Source organism: Molossus molossus, unplaced genomic scaffold (assembly GCF_014108415.1).
Source record: "Molossus molossus isolate mMolMol1 unplaced genomic scaffold, mMolMol1.p scaffold_m16_p_23, whole genome shotgun sequence".
Classification (NCBI taxonomy): domain Eukaryota; kingdom Metazoa; phylum Chordata; class Mammalia; order Chiroptera; family Molossidae; genus Molossus; species Molossus molossus.
The window spans coordinates 3,010,477-3,026,710 of NW_023425359.1; the positions used below are offsets into that span (position 1 = coordinate 3,010,477).

At 49.0% G+C, this 16,234-nt stretch overlaps 1 pseudogene; it reads right to left on the minus strand.

The window, feature by feature from the left end:
• Nucleotides 1-14,981: 14,981 nt before the first annotated feature.
• On the minus strand, nucleotides 14,982-15,759 carry LOC118640734 (annotated as a pseudogene).
• Between the last annotated feature and the right edge of the window lie 475 nt (nucleotides 15,760-16,234).

Genomic DNA, 16,234 nt, shown 5'->3' on the forward strand with positions numbered 1-16,234 from the left:
TTTATGCAGGGCCCTGGGAGCAGGGGAATAGCATGATCACTGCCAGGTACATGTGTGAAAGCCCCGTCCCCCGGCTGCAGGACGGGCTAGAGGCTCCTGAAGTGGACAGAGGCTGGAGGCGTGGACCGGGATGCTGGCGTGGGCAGAGTTAGGGCTGCCGGGTCTGGAATATATTTAGAGGTGGGACTTGCCAATGGGTTCAATGTGGGAAGTGAGAAGAGACAGATGATCCAAGGATGAAGCCTGTGTCTTTGGCCTGGTTGACGGAGCACAGTGAGCTGAGCAGGGGGAAGACTCGGGAAGCAGGGCTTGGGAAGAAGTGGGGAGCTGGCAGGTCTGTTCCGCAGATGTCCGTTTGACTGCCTGCTGTCTGTCCACGTGGAGGAGGGAGTAGTTGGCTGGACGTATTCCTGGGCTTAGGTGGAGGGGCTGGTATTAGAGATGCGCCATTTAGAAGTCACAGCACAGACATGTTGAGGTGGCCTCCCTGGGACCCTCGTGGTCTCTCTGTGAGGTAGTTGGTCCAATGCTCACATGTTTAGTCCAGCGTCACAGTCATGGTTTTAAACTTCTAATAAAAAGTTTCTCTTGTCCTAGAGGTGGGAGCATCTGACTGAGCAGCCCAGGGCTGGGGACCCGGGGAGCGTCCCTCCTCTGTCCAGAGGGCCAGGGAGAGAAGGGTGCAGTTCAGTTACCTGCGTTTGGCAGGTCCTTATAGGTGAGTCTTTCAGGAGGTTTTTTTGGGGGGCTACAGAGCCCCCTGCAGCTCCCCGTCAGCAGGGATGCTCCTCTCCTCAGGCAGCCCCGTGGGAGCTCCTGTGAACCGACCCTGGGCTGTGGGAACACCTCTGTCCCTGGTCTGCGGCGCTGCCAGCTCTGGTGGGGCTGTCTCTTCCCCACGGGGGGCCTCTCACATCTGCCGTGACTCAGACTCCGTCTCCCCCGCTTCTGAGCGGTCTCCCTGCAGCCTCCCTGAGGGCTTGAGGTGAGGGGGACACTCCTCTGCTCCCCAGACTGGGAGGGAAGGCTCAGGAATATGACAGGGCCCCAACTTTCTCCAAGGAAACCATCTCTCTCAGACACTTCAACCTCCACCCTTTTATGCCCTCGAGGGCTGAGGGCTTCCCAGTCAGTTCCCTGTACCTTCTTGCAATTCCTACGTAGGTGTTGTAGAATTTCTCTCTGAATGACAGGGAGGCCTTTGTCACGTACACTGCCATGGCGACCAGCTGAAGCCAAGACAGAAGAGGACCATTTCGAAATCCCCCAGTATATTGGTTTGTTTGGTTAATCCTCCTCTGAGGATATTTTTTCATAAATTTTGTAGAGAGAGTGGAAGAAAGTGGGGAGAGAGAAACAATGATGTGAGAGAGACACATCGATTGGTTGCCTCCCGAACACACCCCGACAGGGCCAGGGATCAAACCCGAAACCCAGGTATGTGTCCTTGACCAGGAATCAAACCTGAGACCCTTTGGTCTGCAGGCCATGCTCTAACCAATGAGCAAAACTGGCCAGGACAATTTTTTTAGGCTTTTGAGTAATACCTGAAGTATTTTCATTTGGGGATTAAGCAAATGGATGGCCTGATTTGATGACATAAAATATATTTCTTTTTTTTTTTTAATTTAATTTTTTTTATCCTCACCCGAGGACACTTTTCCACATTCTGTTCAGATAGAGTGGGAGGGAGAGAGAGAAAGAGAGAACCATCGACATGAAAGGGACACATTGAAGTGGTTGCCACCCGCACGACCCTACCAGGGTCAGGGACAAACTGCAACCAAGGTATGTGCCCCTAGCGGGAACTGAACTCGGGTCTCTCTGCTTCGCAGGCCGATGCTCTAACCGCTGAGCCAAACTGGCCAGGGCTATATTTCTTTTCTTAAGGGATTGTAGACATTCTTGAGACTACCTGTTCAACCATAAACTTGTAAAATTATGTACATACATAATATGAAAAGAAAACTGTGAGGAAGTTGAGACCATATCTGGGTTAACTAGCATGGCAGGTGCTCTTTTGTCCCACCATACACCTCTCATTGCCATCTAGATCTTGAACCAGATGGCTGGTGCTACAGCAGCCATTTTGCAACAGTGAGGCTCGGTTCTGTGACTTAAGGATGCTGGAACTGAAGGACAGGAGGAGGATGGCACACTGACGACATCATGGAGCTACTGCCTAGATTTAGATTTCATGTTGCACAGACAAATGATCCTCTATATTGTTTAAACCCCTGATTTTTAGGTCTTTGTTTCCTTTAACAAAAAAATAAATTCTAAAAGGTAATGGGTGTTGATGGGAAAGTGAATGCATGTGTGTCTTAGATGACAATGTACCAAAGTAACTCTTCATATTAATAATTGTGGAAAACTTAGAAAATTCCTTATTTTTGAAATTGTTACACTGACTGTACAACTGATTGGTTTTATTTCAGAGAATATCAATAAATTTAAATTACACACGCAAACACACGCGCACAGTTAGAGTGTGTTCGTATTCCAGGCCCTGTGCACGGCCAGTCCTGTTCCTCTCTCTGCAGTCTTGTGAGGTGTTATTATTACCCCAGCATACCTGGGGAAACAGGTGTAGGCAGTTCAGTAAGTTCCCGGTAAGTGGCAAGAAGGGGCTGGGACTGGGTTTGTTTAGATTCAAAGCCCACACTTGTGACCACCCCCATCTGGTTTCTTGGGGATCGACAGATGAGCAGGAGGCCATGTGTTTTAGTCACTTGCCCATAGAAAGGATGGTAGAGGGCAGGGTGCCTGGGTGTAACAATGCATCAGTACAATCCATCCAGCTGGACCTCCTAGCAAACTTCGACAGGAAAGGAATTGTTACTCAGAGGCGAGATTCCTAAAGCCCAGGACTTTGAGTGTGGCGAGTCCGATTAGATGTTACAATGGATAACCAACCGGCAGAGTCTGACCGGGCTGAGCACGCTACACCCTTTCCTGGACAAAGCGATGGGTTTCCCACTGGCGCTGTGTCCGCTGCCCCCTGACCTCACTGCCCACCAGCCTCCAGCCCCCTGCTTTCCCACCACACTGCCCGTCTTGCTGACCTTGGAACATGCAACTCACCTCAGTGAGTCTGCACACACCAGCCCCTCTGCAGGGGACATGCGGGAGGCTCATTCCTGCCTTGAGTCAGGTCACTGCTGCAGTGTGACTTTGTCAGAGAGGCTGTCCCTGTCCATTTCACCTTATTCACTAGGACAAGGCCTGATATATAGTAGGTGCTCAATAAATGTTTGTTGGATGAATGGATGAAAGAAGAGTGAGTTAAAAAACTTTCAGGCCTATCAATGTTACGTGAAAATCTGGACGACATTGAGGCGTCAGTTCTATTTTGGGACAGACTTTATATTCACAAAGGTTTAGGGGTTACTTCTGTGTTGTGAGCACACTGAGGTAGTTAGTAACTTGCAATTGCTAAATGACCTCCACATGGGAGGGGAAATAGAAGAATGATGTTTCAAAATTGAATTTTCTTAAAAGGAAAACAAAAGTGGAAGGTTATGTGCAAAGCAGTAGTGGTGACTGGCAATGTCTGACCTCGGAGAGAAGACAGTCTTAGTTGCACCTGCGAAGAATGAGAGGCTGAAAGAGATGAACTGTCTCTGCCCTGGCGTGGCTAATGCACTTGGGCACACACAGACAATCCTGGGCAGTGGGGGAGGAGGGGCTGTGACCCGCAGGAGGGACCATGTGGGGAGGGTGGTCCAAGCCCAGAAACCCTGGAGGATGGAATAGATTTTGCCAGGATTTTGTGGCCCTAGGAGGCAGAAGAAACAGCAAAAGAAAAGGCATGGTTGATCAATGGACACATTTTATCTGAGGAATGGTAGCTTTGTTTTGGGGCAAAACGGGAAGAGTTGGCAATACATATTGAAAAAGTATGTAGAAAGCTGGCGGCCTCAAGTGGGGCGTGTGGCGGGCGTCTGGGAGCCACTCTTCAATGGGGCCCGTTGTCACTGGGCCAGGAAGTGACAAGGCGGAAACATTGCTATAGGTTATTCTGGACGGAGTGTAGAAGGTGACTCACTGTGGAAAAGGACAAAACTCAGAAATATTAGTTAGAGTCAGTGATGTAATTTGGTGATATCATTAGTTACAAAGTTAGTGACATAAACATAAGAATCAGGAAGACTTGTTTTTTACCCCTAAAAATCACTGATGCTGGGGGTAGGGGTGGGAAAGTGTCTTAGTCAGCTCAGGCTGCCAAGACAGACTCCCATAAAATGAGTGGCCTACACTGGAGGTGGGAAGTCTAAGGTCGTGGTGCTCACAGGGTAGGATTCATCCTGGGGCCCCCTTCTGTGTCCTGTATGCAGCTGCCATCTTGCTGTGTGTGTTCACGTGACCATGTTTTGTTCCACTTCTTTGAGGGCACTCATGCGATCATGGGCCCCTAAACCTAACAACCTCAAAGACCCCGCCCCCAAGTACCATCACATTTGGGGGTAGGGCTTCAATGTAGGAGCTGGGGACACAAACATTCAGTCCACAATGGGGAGGGATCGGAGGGGGTGACTAGGCTTCGGATCTGGCCTGTGGTGTGATATAAATAGGCAGCCAGGACAAAGGCTGCCCTGGGCGGTGTGAGAGCCACGCTGACCTACTGGCGAGGTCACTGAGGCCATCGGGTTGGCACTGTCTCTGGGGAGCCCATACCTCTCACGAACACCTCTGTCAGTGAGGAAGGTGATAATGAGCCAACTTTTAGACACGCAGGGTCAACCCTCTCTGTGCTCAGGGGCTCTGCTGATCCCAAGAGCTAGATGCTGTTCACCTTTATCATTTCTGTCAGTTTAGTCCTGACCCTGGACAGCAGAATACTAACTATAGTTTGGGGCTTTGTAATTTTTAGATCAATTTAGGAACTGATAAGATACTGATGAATAATGCTCAAGTCTTCAAAACCTGATTTCCCCTAAGGATCCGAACGATGGAGGAGGCGTGAGCTGGATTCAATTCCGAGCACATAGCGATCCCTGTCTCTTCAAGAACTCACTTGGCATTCCCAGAGCTCACAGGACCCCAGGATTGGCCTCAAACCAGGAATAAATCTCCTGGGGCTGCCAGAGCCCTTTTTAGTTCCTGCTGGTCTAGACTCTTCTGGAGCGCACCAGGCCGGGTGGGGGAGGGCGGCTCGTGAAGCAGCGACAGAGAGCTGGCGTTTGTGCCCCCGGCCCTGCCGCACAGGCCACAGGCCACAGGCCGCAGTGTGAGCCCAGATTCCTCCGCTTCTCTACGCCCTGCACTTCTGTTCTCTAAGATGGCTTTGTGTGAAGACAAAAGGAAACAACCAAAATAAAGCGCCTGGAGTGTAGTAAATGAGCCTTTATCACCAGCCTCATCATCACCTTCATTCTTGACCAACTTGCCACCTCGCACCCCAGATTCAGGGTGTCCTGCCCAGGCCAGCATGTGGTCAGCGTCCTGGATCAACCGGGATTTCTTTCTAGTTCAGGTGCACACCAGAAGGGCAGTGTTTCAGAATATGTGTAATAAAGATGTAAATAAAATGGAGCTTTTCTAAAATTTTGGTTTGTTAAGTTCTGAAATGGAGTAAGAAAAAATGCTCCATTCAAGCTTCCCTGGAGCCACTGAAACCGAAAATCTGGTTGAGAAGGAATGGGTTAAATCTCGAGATGTCAGGGCCTCTTTAGTCCCAACTTAATGACCCAATGACAGTTCCAGTGGCATTGAGTCTTTCACTGATGCGATTTTAATTGCAGAAGCTGAGTTAAAATGGTAACATTGAGTATTTTAGCTGCTTTCTGCAGAATCCTCAAGGAAGGACTTTCTAGTGCTCACCTGCACACTTGGCCAGGTTATGAAGTTGTGAGTCAACATGAAAGTCTTACATCTGTCTTAATTTTTCTTCTGGAAGGATTTCTAAAGTCCTGCTAAGTAAATAGTGGGCTGTGTTGGTCCATTCTGAATTAGATAACTGTAGAAAAATTCCAATGTGGGGGAAATGACTCTTTCCCTCACTTGCAGGATATAATATTGATGATAAAAAAACATTTCCTAAATTTGGACCAAAATATGGAAATATCATCCACTAAACTATTTTATAGTATGATTAATAAAGTCTTAAAATAGAGTGTTATGGGAAACACATTTACTGAATATAAATATTCTAATAAAGCAATATGAAGATGACAAATTTCTGTAGCAAAAAGCAAGGCAAGTTATTGTACGTAATATGTATTTACAAAGAAATATTTTAATAAGCATTACAAAACCAATAGCTATCAAGCATTGGATACTTGTGAAATTTCTAAATAAATACAATTTTTTTCTATTTTATGAACTATACGGTTTTGTGGCTGTGAAAACGTGTGCTAATTTCCCAAAGCTTAAGTCTACAGTAAGAATTAGACAGTGAACATAAACTTCAAGCTGTATCTAAATTATATTTTTCTCAATTAAAATTATATTTAAAATTGAGATTAGTTCTCATCCTATCATTCTATTATCTTTCCAGTCAACAACTTTTTTTTAACCAAAATTGTTCACCAGAAGAAGAAACCAGGAAATCATGCATAAACTAAAATAACCAAAACAGCCAAATTAAAAAAATACTATAAGTAAAACATTCCCATAGCTTGTAGTAGCTTTAGTAGTTTTTTTGTAAAAAGTATCTCAACTTCTATAATTATAAAATATATAAAAATATTAGAGTACCAAACATAGTATCACACCAGTATATTCACAACCAATGAAACCACTCACTATATTTGCCTCAGTTCTTTTGTTAGAGAGGACACAGGTCTCAAGGTCTGGGTGGTTCTTACTAAAAGCTATTCTTGCTAAATGTTAAAATGCAGCACAGTATTTTGCAGATGGGGCTGTAAACAGGATGAGCTCCATAGGAACTAAACCTGATAAATGTAATCAACATGTAATTGACCAAACAGTGCATATCAGCAATGAATGGTTAAGTCCCTTTCCAGAGACAGAGCTTTGGATGCAATCCCATCTCCTTTACTTGCTGCAAGTAAGTAAAATTACCTTGTGACAACTATGTCTAGTTCTTGTTCTTTTTTGTTTTGTTAATTCTTCTAGGAGGATATTTTTCCGTTTATTTTTCCTAGATAGAGTATAAGGGAAGGAGGGAGAGAGAAAGAAAGAGAGAGAGAGAAATCTATTGGTTGCCTCCTGCATGACCCTGACAGAGATCAAACCCAAAACCCAGGTACATGCCGTTGACTAGGAATCTATCCCACAACCCTTTGGTCTATGGGCTGATGCTCTAACCACTGAGAAACCTGGTCAGGGCAACCACATGTAGTTCTTGAACAGAACACCCAAGCAGTGAACCCCTTGATTTTGGTAACACTTTTTACTTAAAATCCTCACCTGAGGATATGATTTTATTTTATTTTATTTTATTTTTTATCCTCACCCAAGGATATTTTTCCATTTTTTTGTACAGATAGAGTGGGAGGGAGAGAGAAGAAGGGAGAGAGAGAGAGAAACATCGACGTGAAGGGACACATCGAGTGGCTGCCACGCGCACGACCAACCAGGGCCGGGGACAAACTGCAACCGAAGTACGTGCCCTTAGCGGGAACCGAACCCGGGTCTCTCCGGACCTCAGGCCGACGCTCTAACCGCTGAGCCAAACTGGCCAGGGCAGGATATGATTTTATTGAATTTAGTGAGAGAGGAGAGCGAGAGAGAGAGAGAGAGAGAAACATTGATATGAGGTTGCTGCCTGCACACGCTCTGACCGAGGATCGAACCTGCAACCTAGATATATATGTGCCCTGACCAGAAATCGAACCTGTCACCTTTTGGTGTATGGGACAATGCTTCAACCAACTGAGCAACATGGGCCAGGGTTTGGTAACACTTTTAAAAACAAATATGATGTGTCATTCTCAAACGTGTTTTTTTCTTTGTTAATCCTCACTGGAGGATATTTTTTCATTGATTTTTTTAATTTATTTTTTTAGGTAGAGTGGAAGGGGGAAAGAGAGAGCGAGAGAGAGAGATCTATTGGTTACAGAGAGAGAGAGAGAGAGAGAGAGAGAGAGATATTGATTGGTTACCTGATGGAACCTGCAACAACCCAGGTTTGTGCCCTTGACCAGGTATTGAACCCGAGACCCTTGAGTCCACAGGCTGACACTCTAACTGCTGAGCCAAACCAGCCAGGGCTCAAACATGCTCTTATACTTTTAGTACAGATTAGTGATCTATAAATCTCATAGTATAGTATTTTTGTGGTTTTTTTTTTGCATTTTTCTTCATATAGAGCGGGAGGGAGAGAGGGAGGAAGAGAGAGAGACACACACACATCGATGCAAGAGAGACACATCGACTGGCTGCCACCCACACAACCCCAACGCAACCCCAACGCAACCCCAACGGGGTCGGGAACAAACTGCAATCAAGGTACGTGTCCTTAGCAGGAACCCAACCGGGGGCTCTCTGGACCACAGGCTGACGCTCTAACCCCTGAGCCAAACCGGCCAGGGCTTGTGTTTTAAAGTACATGTAAATGTATATTTTATCAACTTCCTTTGCTCTAAGTCTGTTTGTTGTCGAAAACTACATGGAGAATGATATCATAATCATTGAATACCTAGGGCATTTATCAGTATGTAACTTAAGTTGAAAGAATTAAAGAAATAATTAATAACTCTTCTTAGAAAAGTTTACAGCCTAGTTAAAACATCAAAATGAAAAACTGGTGAGTTCAGTTTTGGAATATTTTATCTACCATAGGGGTAGAATGGAGTAATACCCACACAGAATATGTGTTTGTTTTAAATAAGAAACTGTTTATGACTTGCTCTGCATAAATACTTGAATAGGTCAATTTGACATGTCCAAAGTTTGGAAGCTCAAATGATTTAACATAAATTATGAGCCAATTTCAGAAAACAGTCATCGTTTGTGGAAGCCTTTGGTCTTTTGAGAGTCCCCCGGAATGCCCCTAGAGGTGCCTAGGAGTATGGAGTCAAATTATAATGGTTTAAGAACTGGTTAGCCATGGATCAATACACAAGCATGGTTCATGTACTTAGGTAAGATGACCAGTACGAGATAGTAGGACATTACTAGTCTTACTGGGAGGCGTCTTCACTGTGTCCATTTTACTGGAAACAGGCAAACTAGTTCAGTCAGTATAAAGTTAACGACAGCTGAAAAAGAAATGTAAACTGCATAGAACTTACTGGTAGATTTTAATACCTAATTAGATGAAGCAAAACGTGCAATGTCAGCAAACTGATGCGGCGCCTTCATTTGACAGTGCCTGCCTGCATCTTGGTCGGGTCGACGCTGGAACTATTGTTTTGCGTATACTTACTTTTAAAAATCTTAAGTGAAACAATTGTGGCCTAGAAACAAGATACAAATGCTTTCTTGTCCAAATTGTCTCGCACGCTACTTTGTCCTCGTCACAGCCATTTGTTAAGCGGCACTTCGGTGGCCACGGCATGCAGGCCCGCCAGGGCTCCGTGTTGAAATCTGTGGCGCTCTACTTTCTCCCCAAGTAACTGGCTTTATAGGGAGCACAACGGCTTCCGAAGTCCGAGTTTAGAGCTCGTCAGTGCCTCAGGTACAGGTTATTATCCCATCTGTCATTGCCACTCTGGTTGAATTAAGGTTTGCTCTTCTGCTCTGGAGTATAAACTCCGGCCAGTCTTGCACCCCAGTGTCGGGCACAAGCACTACCAGGTATTTGCTGAGTGACTTACTGAAGGTCTGTGCACCATGCACGTCGTATGGTTAGTCAGTGAAAGCATGCTACCCCAAAACTAGATGCGGAAGAATTCTCACGTGGGTGGGGAGCAGAGGCAATCCAAGTGTGAAAAACTGTGTTGGGTTACCTTAACCTGGAGATTAGGCGCTCAGTGCACCCCGCAGTGCTGTGGCAGTTCCTGACAGCCCCTCCCGGAGGAGGACACTGAGCCCGGGGTTTGAGGGCCCAGGGGCAGGTGAATAGCCAGGGCTCCGCGGGCGCAGGTGGAGCTGTGCGCGCGCGCCGGTGCGCCCCAGCCAGATACCCGCCAGATACCCGGAGCGGCCAGTACGCGGCGCTGGCCTGGGCTTGGGCGGCAGGGAGCGGCTGCGGATCACCAGCCACCAAGGGGCCGGCCCTCCCGCCGCCCCCGCTCCGCCCCCGCGCGCCAACCCGCCCCAAGCCCCGCGCACTCTCTGGCCAAAGAGCCGTCCGAGCACTCGCCGCTGCGGGCGCGCCGGGTGCGGGTCCCCGCGTGCCTCTCCGCGTAGCGGAGAGAAGCCCCGCCCGCCGCCGCCGCCACCGCCTCCGCCTCCGCGGTGCAGCAGGGCCGCCGGCAATCGGCACCCGGCGCCCGGCCCCTGCGCCCGGTTCTGGACAGCGGCAGCCGCAGCGGCAGCAGGAGCAGCAGCGGGGGCAGCGCGAGGGGCGCCGGGCCAGCAGGCGGGAGCCATGGCCGATACGGGCGAGGGCGAGGACGAGATCCAGTTCCTGCGGACTGTAAGCACGCCTCGTATCCCGGGGGAAGGGCGCCGGGCGGCCCCAGCAGGGTCTGGGCGGGGGCGGGGGGCGCGGGCGGGGCGGGGGTCCCCGTCGGTGCGGGTGTGCGCGCTGGGCGAAGGAGGCAGGCTGCGTGTCCGCGCGTGCGGACAGCAGGACACGGAGCGAGGCGGGCGGGGGCGCACGGGCTCGGTCCCGTGCACCGAGGACGGCGTCGCGGAGCGGGAGGGGGCGGTCTCGGTGGACCAGTCAGCGGTTTGGGACCTTACGGGCAGCCGAGGTCGGGCAAGCTGGGCGACCGTGGGCTTAGGGGCAGGGGTTTCGGATTTGGGGCTGGCCCCGCGCCCTCACGCACCCGGGATTCGCCCTCTTGGTGCAGCGCGCGTCGCGGCCGCCGGGAGGGGTGCAGGACGAGGTTCCCCCCAGTCCAGGGCAGCAGGGGGACGGGGGCGCCAGTGTGGCCACCGCGTTCCCGGGCTGGGCCGTGGTGCTGTGACCGCGGTGCTGTTAGCGCTTGGAGAACGTGGAAGGGCCGGGAAGCCAGTGTGCGCGCGGAGGCGGGGGCATCGAGGACGTGTCGTTCCCTAAATGCTGCTGCTTCTCGGTGCCGAGCGCAGCAGAGTGTGTGTGTGTGAGTGTGCGTGTGCGCGCAAGGGCAGGTGGCTGCCCGGAATTTCCACACCGGCGACAGCGGGGAAAGGTCTGCTCCGCACTAGGACCGTATTTTCTCCGTAGGCGCGTCTTGGCCCGGCTGGGTTCTCGGCGCTCCGTGCTCGCTGCAGATTCTTCCCGGGTGGGCGGAGGCACTGCTCCCCTGGGCGAGGACGGAGCTCTCCCTCCGTGTTGAGAATAACCTAGTTCGTGTTTGCGCAGCCGGTCCCTCCACCCTACCCTCCTTTCAGAGGATGTTCCCCGACAGGGCTCCCCCAGCCCCCCTCCAGGATCGCAGCCTGTGCTGCCACTTCATTCCTCAGCGGGGTGAAAAGATGTCAACTCGCAGTCACAGTCACCTCTGCAGCCACAGAAAGTCATAGAGATATTTAAATCTTGAAACATTAACCACACAGTAACTTTTAGGTGTGAAAATAGTCTTGATGGATTTGGGTGCTAAGCAACTGAAAACAGCACGTTTGTCCAAGAACGTTGAAAGTGACTGTTTTTTCCTCCCCTGCTTGTTCGGCTCTGGTTTTGTACGAAGAAGGGAGAGCCTTGGGAAAGGATGGAGTCCAGGGTACACATCAGAAGGCGAACGACTGATACATGTGCCGTTGTGGGCACTGCTGGGAATGCCCTGCTCACGGAGACCTTGTTCATGGGAAGTATTTTAAACCTCCTAGTAATACAGTTTATTTAGTGGAAAACTGTCCATAAGGTTTTTAAAAATATTGAAAGACACATGTAAAGATCTTTCTCAAAACTACAAGATCTTTTGTTCAGGTTGCGAAATATTTAGCTCCTGTGTAATTTTTAAATTCATTTTCCCCCAAGTTCCATAGGGTTAAAGTTAGCTAGAATATTTCGGAAGGCTTCATGCACTCAAGGGCTTCCTGCAGGCTTGGATGTTAAGCCCGGCTCAGGGAGGTGGTGTTATCAGAATACTTAATGGGCTCAGACGTCCTGCGCTTGCTGATGGGCTTCTGCACATATAAAGTAATGTTAAGTCTGTGCCCCCAGACAGCTGCCTGTCAGTCGCAGCAACACCTCTGATAAGTGGGTGCTGGGTCGACATCTGGCAGACCTAGCCTGGGATTGTTCTTTTAATAAAGCACCGTAGGATGTTGTGCTGATGATGAATGACCTTGAAGGAGGGAGCACAGTAAGCGGGAGGAATTTTGGTGTAGCATGAACATCCGAGAGGAAATGTGCCTTTCCTCTGTACTTTTAATGTGGAAATTCTCAAGTCCTTTACCAACTCCTCTGTCCTGTTCTGCTCCATCCTATCTCATTCTCTTAACCTGAGACCTAATGGTTCAGAATGTTAATGGAGTCAGTAATGAAGAGAATGCAGTTCTTATAGTAAATTCTTTCTCTGGGGTGTTTATTTCTGTTTCATGCAATCTTGTTCATATGAGTTACTCCTTTCTTTCTTTTTTTTGTTCATCCTTATCTGAGGATATTTTTCCATTGATTTTTTTTTTTTTTTTTTTTTTTTTTTAGAGAGAGAGTTGAAGGTAGGGAGAGAGAGAAATATTGATGTGAGAGAGAGAGACATCAATCGGTTGCCTCCTGTACAACCCCTACTGGGGCCAGGGATGGAACCTGCAACCTAGGTACATGCCCTTGACTGGAATCGAACCCCAGACCCTTGGGTCCATGGGTTGACACTCTAACTGCTGAGCCAAACTGGCCAGGGCAAGTTATTCCTTTTTTTTGAATTCTCACCCGAGGATATTTTTTCCATTTATCTTCAGACAGAGTAGGGAGTAGGAAGGAGGAAGAGGGAGGGAGGGGGGGAGGGAGGGGGAGAGAGAGAGAGAGAGAGAGAGAGAGAGAGAGAGACATTGATGTGAGAGAGACACATTGACTGGCCACCACCTGCATGACTCTCTGACCAGGGCCAGGGCCTGGGCCTGATCGAAGCCAAGGTACATGCCCTTGACCAGAATTGAACCTGTGACTCTGGTCCTCGGGTGATGCCAACCGCTGAGCCAAACTGGCCAGGACTGTTATTCCTTTTTTCTAAAGCAGATTGCCCGTGGAGTGTGAACAGTCTGTGCAAGAGTAAAAATAGCCATTGAGTATGGATGAATCTATTGTGTTTAAATATAGTCAAATAGTTCATCATTAAGAGGCAGTAATTGTGAACAAACATTTCATATATTCTGATTAGAGCATCTTAAGTATTATCTTGGGTTTTGTTCAAGCATACAGCTCACGGAGGCATCTTTGGTGTCCTGTCTGCAGAAGGCTTTCCTTCTTCTCGAAGAGGTCCATGATCATTGTTTTTTATTTTTATTTTTTATTCCAAAATAGAGATTGATTTATTAATAATTTTTAGTTTCAGCATAAAAATTACTAATTGTTCCTCATTGCGTTTTTAACACACATCAGTTCTTTGGGTGTTCCTCTCCTCACCACAACACTTTGAAATACGGCTCCGGTAGCGCCAGGAAGGACAGTTAATGAAGCAAGAGGTTTCCTTGGGTCTCAGCACCTGGAGGGCTCATGGTCTAATATATCCATAGTAGGTAGTTTCTTAGGTTGGAAAAGCTGTCCCTGAAGAAAATAATTATGCAGAAGAATGCAAATTAAGTCATCTCTGGTCAGTTATTGTGCCTCAGCTTTAAAATAAAGTCCCCTTGGTCACAGTCATTAAAGACTTGCTGGTTGTTTTTAGCTATTAAAAAAAAACTGTCCGGAAGAAGACAGTAAGAAAGAGCAAGGTCTAGCCCTGGCCAGTTTGGTTCAGTGGTTAGAGTGTCAGCCCTAGGACCAGAGGACCTTGGGTTCGATTCCCAGTCAAGGGCACATACCTGGGTTGCAGATTCAATCCCTGGCCCTGGTCCGGGTTGTGCAGGAGGCAGCCAGTTGATATGTCTCTCTCACATCGATGTTTCTCTCTCTCACAACAACAACAAAAAGAGCAGGGTCTATAATGACAGTGCCGTGAGGCTGGGGTGTGCAACTATATGAGAACACTCCAGTTTGCTGGATTTTTTGTTTTAAATGCCACTGTACAAGTGCAAATGAAACTGCTCATGGTCCTTAAATATACCTGAAATATCATTGTGTCAGATCCTTAGAAGGTCATGTGCTTTTATTAATTTTACTTTTGTTAATCCTTGCCCAAGGATATTTTTTCCATTGGTTTTTTTTAGAGAGAGTGGAAGGGAGAGAGGGAGAGAGAGAGAAAAAAATATTGATGTGAGAGAGAGACGTCTATTTTGCCTCCCAGATGTGCCATGACAGGACCGGGCATTCAAACTGCAGCCCAGGTATGTGCTCTTGACTGAGAATTGAACTTGCAACCCTTTGGTCTATAGGCTGATGCTTTCACCACTTAGCTGCACTGCTTATTTATTTATTTTATTCGTCATCCGAGGTCACTTTTCTATTTATCATCGGATAGAGTGGGAGGGAAGGGAGGGAGAGAGAGAGAGGGAGAGAGAAAGAGAAAGAAATTTCGACGTGATAGAGCCACATCTACTGGTTGCCTCCAGCACGACCTGACCAGGGCCGGGGACGAATCACAAGCGAAGTACGTGTTGACCAGAATCAAACCCATGACTCATTGGTCCGCAGGCTGATGTTCTAACCACTGAGCCAAACTGGCCAGGGCTCACATGCTTATTTTTAAAGTGAAGTGTATGACAGGGCTCCCCCAGAGTCATGTGCTATGTGTGTTCGTGCGTGCGTGCGTGGGGGGGGGGGACTAAAAAATCCCTAGGACTTGATTTCTTGACATTAATTGACTTTTACCACACTGATAGGAAGGTATAGTCTGTGTTGTGAAATTCAAAGATGATTCAGAATTAGGATCCTTCTTTATTGGTCAATTAGGATAGACCCCAAATATGACTTTTAAAAACCCAGTTCCATCCCCTGCAGACCCCAGCCAGACTCTGGGCCACTCTGGAGGATGCGGGCCAGGGGTGGTGTGCGGCTTGATCCAGCGATTCAGGTTTGTCTGTTTCTGCAAGTGGCAGGTAGGCCGGCAGTGCCCGCCCGCCGCTGGGCACGTCTGCACCTTGTAGTTGAGCTCGGCGTCCACCTTGGCCTACTCTCGTAGATGACGTCAGTGGTGGCCGGGAGTTGACCAGGAAGAGGCAGACCTTCTCCAGGCACCTCTGCCACATCCTGGCCCTTGGAGGGCGATTTCAGGAAGTCGGGGTAAGGGCGCCCCGCAGTGCTGCCTGGAAGATCTGCACGATCCAGCTGTGGTCCTTCTTGAGTGCCTTCTCATGGGTTTCGGGGGCACTGACGTGGATGAGGTGGGGTGGTTCTTGTCCTGCCCTTGTCACCGATGCCCTGGAGGAGGACCTGGATGAAGCGGAGGCCTCTTCTCAGTCAGTCGGTGCCAGGGTGGCCCCCACTCTGGGCGGCTCTGCTCGGTGCCTCTCTGCCTCGATGTTTGCAGGGTCAGGAACTTGGCCGGGTCGGTATCACTCACAGCTTGGGTTTTCATAATGTTGCTACTTATGTCTGCCTTACTGGGGGTAAACACTGGGGACCCCAGCAAAGAAGGGCAGGAGGTGGGACACAGCCTTGAGGAAGGGCCCGGGCTCCATCTGCCTGTCCGCCGGCAGCAGCTGCTCAGCCGACAGTGCCATGTCAGGGTTGAGGCCCTGAGGTGATGTCCCCGGCGGTGCCATGGGTGTCCCTCCACCCCCATATCAGCGCTGGGGCCCTCACGCCTCCTGCTGTTGACTCTGGGGATGCCAGCATCCCATGACCATGGTTAAGGGAAACAAAGACTCTGTAATGGCTGTGTCCACGGGCTCTGCACTGCTGTGGGTTGATTCCTCATCAGGGAAGGGAGTTTTGTGTGTTGAGCCTGTGCCCGAGCCTTTCCCGGAATGCAGTTCTGAGTTGGCCGATACCTCTTCCGAACGGTTGTGCAGGAGAACACTCATCTCTGAGTCGCGGCTCCCCGGCAGCGGCGCGTGCACCCTCGGCCGTGTTCACGTTTGCGAGGAGCTGAGCACGTGCGTGTAGGCTCCGTGTGCTGGACACTTAGAACCCTGTCGTGAACGTGCCCTCAGCCCGCGACGGGTTTGTTTACTGTCACATCCAAACAAGTCCATG